Here is a 12157-nt window from a genome sequence, read left to right on the forward strand (position 1 = left end):
ATATTTTTGACAGTCTTTTTTTTTTTTGGCTTGTATTTACCAAGGGTGCCAATATTAGCGGAGGACTCTGTATATACCACGTGTGCAACGAGTAAACAGACACGCAGTGACACATGATGTTGCAAACCTGCTCTTCGTGAGGACAGGAGTGTTTACATTCCTGTGATAAAGCGACTCCCTTTCAGTAAAGCTAAAGAAAGACTAGTTTTACAGGCTCCCAGCACACCAATGCAAGATTGTGTTTGAAAGCCATAAAGTTCACACTTCTCACTGACTCATGTAAGCCAAGCAATTACAGTATATCTAGATGATAATATCACGACAACTTCTAATAGTAAATAATGTTTTACTGGTTGTGTAATCTGCTCCAGTTAGCATAGTATAAACCCCTACATGCACAAATATACACTCGATAGTCATGTGATATGATGTTCCTCAATTTCCTGTTGCCAGGCAACATGTCTGTCAGTTCCAGTAAGCTGGCACATGCTCAGTGTTTTCTGCCGTAGTAAGAGCCTCCTTGAGATGTCACACAGATCTTGGCCAATTATAGGTCACACTGTGTGAAATCTGACCTGTACTCCTCAATCAGGTGCAGTCCTACTTTAGAAATAATGGCAAAACAAGTGTGCCAGTCTCTCATAGCACTCTAAAACTCATAACCTGTCTTACGGCCCTTATCATTCAGTGTGGTTTCTGTAGTTTTCTGAGCTGGACAATATAAGGGACATAAACAGAAGCCATGTACTTTATAAACAAAACAAAACATATAATGTATTTAGATATTCTGTCATAACCTCAGTAATATATTCATGAACATTTTTAACTCTAATGGCATTTTCAGAACTTTTGTAAGCTCCATCATTTTAATAGCCTGGAAAGCAAAGCATCCTCCTAACAATGTTAATGCATGTCTTTCTTTAACAGCATTTTAAAACAGTACTTAACCAAAACCAACGCTTTTAAATTTTTAAACTTTTTTTATTTCTTTCAATTAACAACAGCAAGATCTAAACAACAACGAACACTGTTAAATATAATATAATATAATATAATATAATATAATATAATATAATATAATATAATATAATATAATATAATATAATATAATATAATATAATATAATATAATATAATATAATATAATAAATAAATACATTCACAATTGAAGTCAGAACTATTAGCCCCCTTTTGAATTTTATTTATTTAAAAAAATATTTTCCAAATGATGTTTAACAGAGTAAGGAATTAAATTATTAAATTTCACATTTAGTTTGAACATTTTAAGTACTTTTGAGTATTTGATATGATAATGTGAATGTTTTGGCATTATATATATAAGGAATACAATACCTATATATGACAAAAAACATTATGACAGAATAATAAATAATGTGAAGTTAATGACACATTTAGCTTGTAAAGCAAAAAAAAAAAAGTATCATGTAAAAATGTAAAACCTTTAAATGCTTTTCTGTAATTTTTGGGGGCGATGCAGAATTTTTAAGTCATGCCTTTTCCAATTTAAAATAATAATAATAATAACTTCCCCTACGGAGGATTTCTATTTTTTTCTAGATTTTTTTTTTTTTTAGAAATGATCTTCAGTCATGATGTCTTAATAAGAATAGACCATCCCTTCTCAATCCAACATATCACAATTTAATATAATTTTCTTGTGCCAGTGCTTAAAGAATTTAGTTTTAGCTAATTAATTGTAATATAGTTCCAGATGTAGCAGACACATTGTTGACACAGTTTCCATGTTAATGGTGCCTGTTTGTGTTTATTTATATCATGTACTATGGTAGCCAGGAGAGCTCAAACACGCTGCAAGTTGTGAAAACATATGCAAATAAAAAACATTAACAAATTGAGAAGACATCTTCATCAATTTGATAAAATACACACATGCAAATTCTCACAACACATGCAAATACAGAAATGCATTGCAAATAGTGCACACCGCAATGTAATTATGTCAGTGGACCCCCCTAAAATGATGAACCCAGCTGTTTTCTGTTTACAGTCAGTGCTGTGTTTTGTAAATAACAAGAAACATAAAATAAAATAAAAAATAAAAAATAAAAATATAAAACTTACTTCTCACATCTCCGACCGATTCACACGGGGCTTTAGCGTCAACTCTTAATAGAGAATTTGGGGCTGACGCGATTGTCATAGCAGTGTCAGCCAATGAAATTTGTCCACAATTGGCTACTGTCTGAGCTGGGGTATTTGCATAAAGCGATCATATTGGCTGACACTTTCGTTGGTGCTTTAAAAGTGGAGAAATTCCCAATTTCCAAGTGCCGGCAACAAATCCACAATTTAGTTTGGCAAGTTTGGCAACGCTTGTCATCACCCATTCAAAGTGAACGGGAACTGTTGATGCTGACACCCCGTTTGAATGGGCATGACACCACCATTGGCTCTAAACTTTTTGTGGTATGTTTACAGTTGAAGAAATGTGTCGGCAAATTGATAAAGATGTTTTCTCACTTTGCTAGTGTTCTTATATGCCTGTATTTCTACTTGCTGGGTGTTTCTGCATTTACACATAAGAATTTGTGTATGTGTGTGTATTGTCATACTGATTAATTTTTTTTTTATTTGTTTAGTGTTTTCTGTTTTGCATGTTTGTTTTTACTTGGAGCGCATTTGAGCTATCTTGGCCACCGTAGATATTGCTCCGAGTAGCTCAGCACACTTCAAACCGATCCCTGCGTAACCACGTGATTAACATCAAACTATGAAGGATGTTCGTTTATATAACTTTAGGATTGGATATTTTGGGGTGACAATTACAAATTACACAATGGAATACAAAGCGGGATGGCCCGTGGAGAGATTCGGCAGACACGAGGATGCTGCTGCATGGTAAGTGTTTTAATATTTACACTGCTGTAGTGCGTTATGAGTTCTGATTGGCTGATTATATTTTGGTGACACAATAAATCACTTGCCATATCGAGGTTGGTTAAGACGCCGTGTTTATATGATACAGCAACATTTTTCGAATAGTAGCAAAATATATTTTTAATATACTGGCATATGATTAAAACACACATCATGTGGGCTACACAGACTTCTGGGTGATGCCATTTCACAGTATTTATAAGGTCCTTCGGAACATTTCTCAGAAATGAAAGTGTCAATTGTGCACATAAGCAAATTCTTAATGCTTTAGCAAATTGCGAATGCTATGGTACATTCCTTTAGACAGTTGATGAATTTGTACAACAACCTGCTTGCTGCATTATTAAATGTTTGTCAAAATATATTGTGGTTATATTGAATATTCTACTCCACAAAATGTGCAGTCATTATTAAACAAGTAATTAAACGAAAAATGTAGGTCTAGTTATCATAATCTGTGTGACTGTAATGCTTCATATTTCTCTTGTCTACTTCCATTTACATCAGGTCTCTGTGTAATTATTATAATTTGTGCTGTAATGATTTATATTGCACTTGTCCACTTCTATTAACACTAACCTTATACAGCAAATATACTTGATGCATACATACCAAATCTCTCATAGTATGTGTATATATATATATATATATATATATATATATATATATATATATATATATATATATATATATATATATATATATATATATATATACTCACCGGCCACTTTATTAGGTACACCTTACTAGTACCTGATTGGACCCCATTTTGCCTTTAGAAATGTCTTAATCCGTCATGGCATAAATTCAACAAGGTGCTGGAAATATTCCTCAGAGATTTTGGTCCATATTGACATGATGGCATCACACAGTTGCAGCAGATTAGTCGGCTGCACATCCATGATGCAAATATCCCATTCAACCACATCCCAAAGGTGCTCTATTGGATTGAGTTCTGGTGACTGTGGAGGCCATTTGAGTACAGTGAAGTCATTGTCATGTTCAAGAAACCAGTCTGAGATGATTCACACTTTATGACATGGTGTGTAATCCTGCTGGAAGTAGCCATCAGAAGATGAGTACACTGTGGTCATAAAAGGATGGACATGGTCAGCAACAATACTCAGGTAGGCTGTGGTGTTGACACGATGCTCAATTAGTACTAATGAGCCCAAAGTGTGCCAAGAAAATATCCCCCACACCATTACACCATTACCATCAGCCTGAACTGTTGATACAAGGCAGGATGGATCCATACTTATTGTTGACGCTAAATTCAGACCCTACCATCCGAATGTCGCAGCAGAAAATGAGACTCATCAGACCAGGAAACATTTTTTTTTCAATCTTCTATTGTCCAATTTTGGTGAGCCTGCCTGTGTGAATTGTAGCCTCAGTTTACTGTTCTTAGCTGACAGCAGTGTTACCTGGTGTGGTCTTTTGCTGCTGTAGCCCATTCCCCTCAAGGTTGGACGTGTTGTGCGTTTAGAGATGCTCTTCTGCATACCTCGGTTGTAACAAGGTTTTTTTCTTGAGTTACTGTTGCCTTTCCGTCAACTTCAACCAGTCTGGCCATTCTCCTCTAACCTCTGATATGTTTATTGACAAAAATTATTTGCAAAGATGAACTATGGATTATGAGAAAGTTGCAGGTAGCACTGTGTGGTGCTTTGTACTCTGTTTTGAGAAATGCACTGGTTTGCAAACAAATAAAAATAAACTGAGAAAAAAACTTTAAAATGCACAAAATGCATGTTCAAAAAGGTGAAAACAAAATGTGAGTGAATCCTTTCAGAAAACTGATATCAAAAAGCTTCTATGAACTTGCAATAGTCTGCCATGTGCTTGATTTCAGTCCCAGCCTTAAAAGCACAATATTCCCAAAAGGCCGACATAAACTCTGAGACCACACACAAAAATATACACGCATGCAATGGCCCCTGTGTTGACCTCTGAGAAGGTTAGCTGCCCTCAGTTGTGTCTGCCCACCTGTGGTGCATTAAAAAAAAAGAGGAAAGGAGGGAAGAGAAAGTGAGCGCGTAAACAGAGAGATGGATGGAGAGAGAGAAGGCAGCAGAGGAGGGGTGGTTCTCAAGGGGCTTGCGATTGAGACCACACACAAAAGCCTGGAATCGTCTGAGTCTGTTCCCTCCTCCAGAGCCTGGCTGTGCTCTTTCACTAAGAGCTCTTTGGATCAGTATTACGAGGCCTGGCAGAGTTGAATATCCGCTCAATAGCTTTCCCTCTCTCTTTTGCATATCTCCATTATTTGGTTAAGATTACCTACCAAGTGCTGTCATTATTATCCTGCAGCTCTAGCACAATTTGGAGAGTTGAGCTGAATTTTGAAAGCATTTTTGAGTGTTCATTTCATTCAAATCACATTTTAATTGTTAAATACACATGTGTAATCAAATAACTTCCTGTCTTTTTTTGCAATTCAACTTTTTCTGTGCGCATTTTTCTTTTGGGAACCCCTGTTGTGCTTGCCGTCTCATTTCAGCCTCTGGTAACAGCTCATTACATATCAAAACACACTATCACCCTCTCTATTAACTCCAGCACCTGTGTGATAAAGGTCTGCCATGATTTTCTGATTGCGGAAAATGAAGGAAAACCGTTTTTTAAATGTCATTAGTTCATTCATGAATACATTTGCTAGTCATCAGCTTAACCCCCGCCCCCTTCACCAAACCAAACAGATTTGATGCTGTATTTCAGGCCCAAAAAAAAGCTGTTAAGCTGTAAATCTTTCTTCTTATTTTTTTTTTGGTGGGGGGAGGAGAGTTAGCGCAGTCTCACTAAACGCGTCCTCTCATTAATCCAAGAGCTGTTGGAAATACTGGAGACCCTCAGAGACAGACAAGCTGTCATAACAGGAAAGCTCATTTAAAACAACAGACTCGAGGAGTTTGATCAATGTGATCCAGTGACGGACGCCCAGCTGTGAACTAGTGAATCTCCACATAAAGACAAGAGAAATTCATCAGGTTTACTGTCCTTTAATTAAAAGCGAGAATGCTCATGCTTCAGCTGGCAGGAGTCGAGTGCCTTCAGTCTTATCAGGCTCTGCCATTCTCGTTAAAGACGCTGGTCTTTAACGAACTGGAAAAGTAATTACTGAGGGAGGGATGTTGTCAATATCAGCCTGCCCTGACCCAGACACATATTGACTGCTTGCTCCGTTTCTTTGATGAATTTAACATTAAATGGCCTAATGCTTGCTTAAGAATGAAGGCTGTGTGCTTTACATGACACAATCGCTAAAACTGTCAATTTATGACTTTTAAGTGCCAAAGCCATTGATTTTCATCTACTTTTTACATTTTTAATAGCAGCCTTTAATGTTTGTGCTAATCAGTTCGTGCAGTAAAGAATTTATACAGAGATAAAGCTACAGGACAGGTTAGAAAATACAGTAATTCAGTTTTAGAATAAATACAGTATTATTACAATTACAAAAATAACTATTTTAGTGCAAGCGTAAATTAAACATAATCATGTCGTTCTTCATTTTTACATGTTAATTTGCCTAAGACATCTTTATCATCAGTGGTAAAAGCAGTTGTACTGTATCATTGTTAGGGTTGGGCGATATCCACCAATTTGGCATCGTACATTGTCTAATGTGAAACATCGCGATGGGTGATAGCATCATCATCGTAGGCGCCGGTGAATTATTTGTAGCCTACTGTTTCAACTACCTGACCCGAAGGTCTTTGTTTTACCTATAACCAAATCATAAATAAATAAAGATAAGTTACACACAAGTTACCACCTCTCAGTCACTTTTTCTGCAGGACTCTGGCATGAATAGACAGAGTGATCTTTGTCGTTATAATAGCATTGACAAACTTGTTTGGTAAAAAACCACAACCAACAGGAACCAACCAACAGTATCTGAGGTTTTTATCGGTATAGTGTGGACAGAGGGATTTTTAGAAACGCTAGGTGAAACACCAGTGTAAACGTGGATTGTTTTCGTTCTAAAATGCCATTTTAAAACTAAGACGTATTTGTGTAAACGGGGCCTAATTGTGTATTTTTCACAAGTGGGTTGCAGCTGCAATTGGGGTGGGGCTGAGGATCGTTATGCGGGCTCAGCATTGTAATGTCTATCGACCATCGGTGATGGATGATGCCATTGTCCATCGACCCAACCCGAATCATGGTTTTTACAAAATATTTCTTTAATTCTATAAAATTTTTCTATAGAATTCTATAGAATTTTTTCTAAAAAAAACTTTTTGCAAAATAAGGTTTTAAATATATATATATATATATATATATATATATATATATATATATATATATATATATATATATATATATATATATATATATATATATATATATATATATAAAATATGTGTCATCACAATCATGTGATGTCTCTAAAAATTCACTATTTGGCTATTTTGTTTTAAAAAAAAATGCTAAAGTGAGTATCACTAAAATTTAAACCTTCATTATATGGCTGCACCACAAGATGCAAATGAGTAACATTTGCAATAAATGTGTTGCAAGAACAGAAAGACCAAATCAACATTTTTTTGCAACACCCCACATAAAAAAAATCAGTAATAAGAGACAGAGTCCTTAATCATACAGGGTCGATTCGGTCAATGGCGGATAAAGGTAGAATACCCACAGTTAACGAGGCAGCATAAGAACGCACACATTCCTCCAGAGGCAGCCTCCGAGGCACCAGTTTGTGTTGTTAATAGGCTGAAACACCAGAGGCTTTGGATTCTTCACTGGGACTGCGGTCTGACGTTCAGAGGCCGCCTTTCCTTTCATCACTTAAATGAGCTGCTCCCTAATTAGACAGCACGCGAGCAGATGGAGTGTGTGTGAGCGTGTGTTTGAGTGGGAGGAGGAACCCGGAGAGTTTGTAATTAGTAAAGTATCATAGGAAATCCAGTAGCTGTTTAGAATTGTTACATGTGTGTGTGTGAAGAGTTCCACTCTGTGACATTTTACCTGGTAGCCTTTCCACACGCCAGACTTTTTATTATTCTCCTCCACAATGCACGAAGAAAGACTAGTGGGGGTCTTTTTTATTATGTTTTGCTCTTTTGGTTGTGTGTGAGTCTATGAGTGAGTGCATGAGTCCTGTATCTCCCACGGTGGCTTATTAACTGTAGGCTGTGGAGACAGTCTGCCAACTCTCTCCAGTGAACGTTTCTTTGAATGTCTCCCTTTTCCATTCTCTCTTTCAGTTTGTTTCTCTGTTTCCCCCATCTCTTTAAGGTTTCGGTGTCTCTTTCTCCTTTATTCTCTCTTCATTGTTTTTTTTCAGCCTGGCCTACCTGTGTGTGGCTAAATAAGATCCAGAATCTCTTTTTTTCTCTTTGTAATCGAGCAAAGCCTGCTTTGTAAGTTGTAAAACAGAGGAATTTATAGGTGTAACACACAAACATAAATTCTGAGCAAAAACTGTTCTGAACAGATTTGCTTGAGACCACACACGCACACCCCTGGCAAAATGTCATATGGCAAACATGTAACTGGCAACTGGTTTCTAAGAGCCATGTATGCATTCACATTCACTGCCATTGTGCATGCATAAACACACCTGACGGACACATTTTTTTAAAATTGAAGATTAAAGGATACTGCACCCAAAATGAAATTTCTGTCATCCATACACTTGCATGTTGTTCCAAATGATTATGCCATTTAGAGTTGTGGAGATTGAAAAAAGAGATTTAGAAGTAATCCGGTAGTTTCAACAGCACTAGCTTTCTGTTCATGGACAAAAACAGTTCCTCGTTTTTATCCCTCTGTAGAAAGTCTGGCCCGAGTTTCTAAATCTCCTAAAATGTCTGGGATTCTGCTTTTGGTTTCACTTTTGTTTGTCATTTATTTCTCATTTGCTGTATATTTTTGTAATTTGATGATGCTGATATAGCACATATTTTATAGATATCTAACATGCTTTGGCAATGCTGTTCAAAATGTCAGCTGCAGATTTTACAAATCAGTGGGTGCACATGGCTCCTCCTGAATTAGGGCTGCAACTAACAATTATTTTGATAATTGATTAATCTGTCGATTATTTTTTTGATTGATTAATGAATCGGATAAAAAAATAGAAAAGCAATTATTTCCAACCTTTTTTTAAAACCAAAACTAAAATCTTTAAAAAGTGCACACACATGTTGTCCTTGTAATGTGTACTTTTGTAATGTAATTTAATGTAGTGTGTATTTATATAGCGCATTTATTGTGCATGGCCATACACCCAAAGCGCTTCACAATCATGAGGGGGGGTCTCTCCACACCACTACCAGTGTGCAGCATCCACTTGGATGATGCGAGGGCAGCCACAGGACAACAGCGCCAGTGCGCTCACCACACACCAGTTATTGGTGGAGAGGAGAGACAGAGATAGAGCCAATTCAGTGGATGGGAGGCCATGATCGTAAGGGCCGATAGAGGGACTTTGGCCAATACACCGGGGTTACACCCCTGCTCTTTCACGAGAAGTGCAATGGGATTTTTAATGACCACAGAGAGTCAGGACCTCGGTTTAACGTCTCATCCGAAAGACGGCACCCACTGACAATGTAGTGTCCCCTTCACTTTTACTGGGGCATTAGGACTCACACAGACCACAGGTTGAGTGCCCCCTGCTGGCCTCACTAACACCACTTCCAACAGCAACCTAGTGTTCCCTAGTGGCCTCCCATCCAGGTATTGACCAGGCTCAGCCCTGCTTAGCTTCAGTGAGTAACCGGTCTTGTGCTGCAGGGTGACATGGCTGTGGATATGGCTTTTTTTAAATTTTATTATTATTATAATGAATATTATATTAATTATAATTAAATATTATAATTATTATATGTCCTTGAACATCCCTGAGCTGTTATAATAATATTTCATTCATTCATTCAATTTTTTTTGGCTTAGTCCCTTTATTAATCCGCGGTCACCACAGCGGAATGAACCGCCAACTTATCCAGCATATGTTTTACACAGCGGATGCCCTTGCAGCTGCAACCTAGTACTGGGAAATGTTATAATAATAATAAAATAAAATAAAAACTAACTTCGTAGTTTTGTCCTGTTTTCAATCCAAATATCTAAAAGTTAATCAAGATACATACTAGACACATGCAATAGCATAAGAAATTATGTCTTGTTTTCTGAAAAAAGCGCCTCAAAATTAAGTGATTGTTTGCTTAAAACATGCAAAATTATTTACCAATGCGGTAAGAAAAATAATCTTAATGAGATATAATCTCAAACAGAAGTTTTAAGCATCACTTAATTTTCTCATTCCATTTTTTGCTCTTTATTGAAGATTTTTTAAATATTTGGACTGGAAACGAGACAAAATAAGTAAGAGAAGCTTTTTTTGCAGTGTAGCAATACATGACAACAGATTGAAAAATTATTGATCCAAAATAGGCGAGTAAATAAAAACGTGTCTTTAGTCTTGCAAAGGGACCGTCGGAAAACTGCTTATTTTTTTTAACCCCGCTGAGAAAGACGTGTCATATTATCACAATTATGCAGCGTTTTAATCGCCTATTGCTTAATTTATGTTTTAGACATGTAAATGCACTCAAGTACTAGTAAAACAAAACATTTCTATAAGTTTGTAAAACACACAAGAGAGTCTAACAATCCATTAAAATATAGTTTGCCGATGTGTTTTATTCATATCAGGTACACATAGTGAAAATAAGTAAAGTTGAATCTATTCTTCTCTAAGTTCACCAGCCCCTACTTGCATGTATTTGGGGAGTAACTAGTGAATTTACCTGCTGAGTCCTGCGTGTTCTGCTTTTTATGAATGAGGCAAACACTTCTTTTTTTATCTGATTCACAGATTAATCGATTAATAAAATAATAGTTAGTTGCAGCCCTAATTTCAGTCTTTAAAAAAAAAAACTTTTACTTTTAAAACTTTTAATAAAATAATGTTTAAATTCACTTTTTTGTTGCATGTTAGTAACCATGTGCCATGGGTCCAGCTACCACATGCAATGGCCACACTAAGACAGTGAAAAGTGTGTGTGTGTGTGTGTGTGTGTGTGTGTGTGTGTGTGTGTGTGTGTGTGTGTGTGTGTGTGTGTGTGTGTGTGTGTGTGTTCTCGCAGACAGCACCTTCCATTTAAGGGCTTGAAGATCTTGAAGTTTACTAACATGACTTGACAAATAGGTGGACAGCTGCAAAAAAACAACATGTCTTTGGATGCTGGATGGACATCACTTACTTATTTGTTTAGTAAACAACGGGGTTATTTAACAAGGGTTAATGATGATGTGCGTTTACACAAACCAATGTCTGCTGGATGAGTCACTTCATTTGAGTGAGACAAAAAAACAAAGTGTACCAACAATAGCTCCAATCTGACACTATGTCTGGTCCATCAGGACGCCATGTAAACATGCCACACTCTTGAAAAATATTTCAATGCTGAAGTGCAATACTAAGGACAAAGTAACCACTAAACAAATAAGTTTTTTTTTGGTTCATATTTTGCAGTTTTTGGTAAAGTGACAGCTGCTCTCTCGGATGGATGGATTGATTCATGGGATCTTTAAATATTGCATGGTTGAGTTGTTGAATTAATTGTGTTTATGTTAGATTGTAATTGGCAGAAACAATTACTCCACAGATGGTTTTATCCTAATCTTAGGCTAATCCCTTTGTGTACTGATATTAGCTGAGCAAGCGGCTTGATGTAGGTCAACGTTTCTGACGCATGTGTTAAATGTGCTCAGACACAACAACAGAGATTTGGACATGATGATGGAGAGAAACAAAAGACTTTTTAAAATCATAAACATTTTTCAGTGAATGTATTTGATGTTGCTCACTTTTATAGTTAGTATTTGGAAGTTTAGGCTATTATGAAAAATTTTTGAATTGGGTGTTGTTAATAATGATTCGTTTATCATTTGTACATATTGGTTTAAAATGTTTAAAAGATGAACATATACAGGAAGCTTTCTAATTTTATTTGATTATTCACAACAGCTGACAATTAATACACAGAATTCAAGTTTAATTTTGCCTTGTTTCATAATATTTTTGAATTAATCAGTGATGCCCAATGAAGGCATGACACAGAGCACAGACAGCTTGACTAGGGCTGCACGATATTGGAAAAATTTGAGGTTTGTGATATTTTGTTTATCTGTGATTTTATATATATATATATATATATATATATATATATATATATATATATATATATATATATATATATATATATATATAT

The sequence above is a fragment of the Danio rerio genome, chromosome 5 (assembly GCF_049306965.1).
Source record: "Danio rerio strain Tuebingen ecotype United States chromosome 5, GRCz12tu, whole genome shotgun sequence".
Lineage (NCBI taxonomy): Eukaryota > Metazoa > Chordata > Actinopteri > Cypriniformes > Danionidae > Danio > Danio rerio.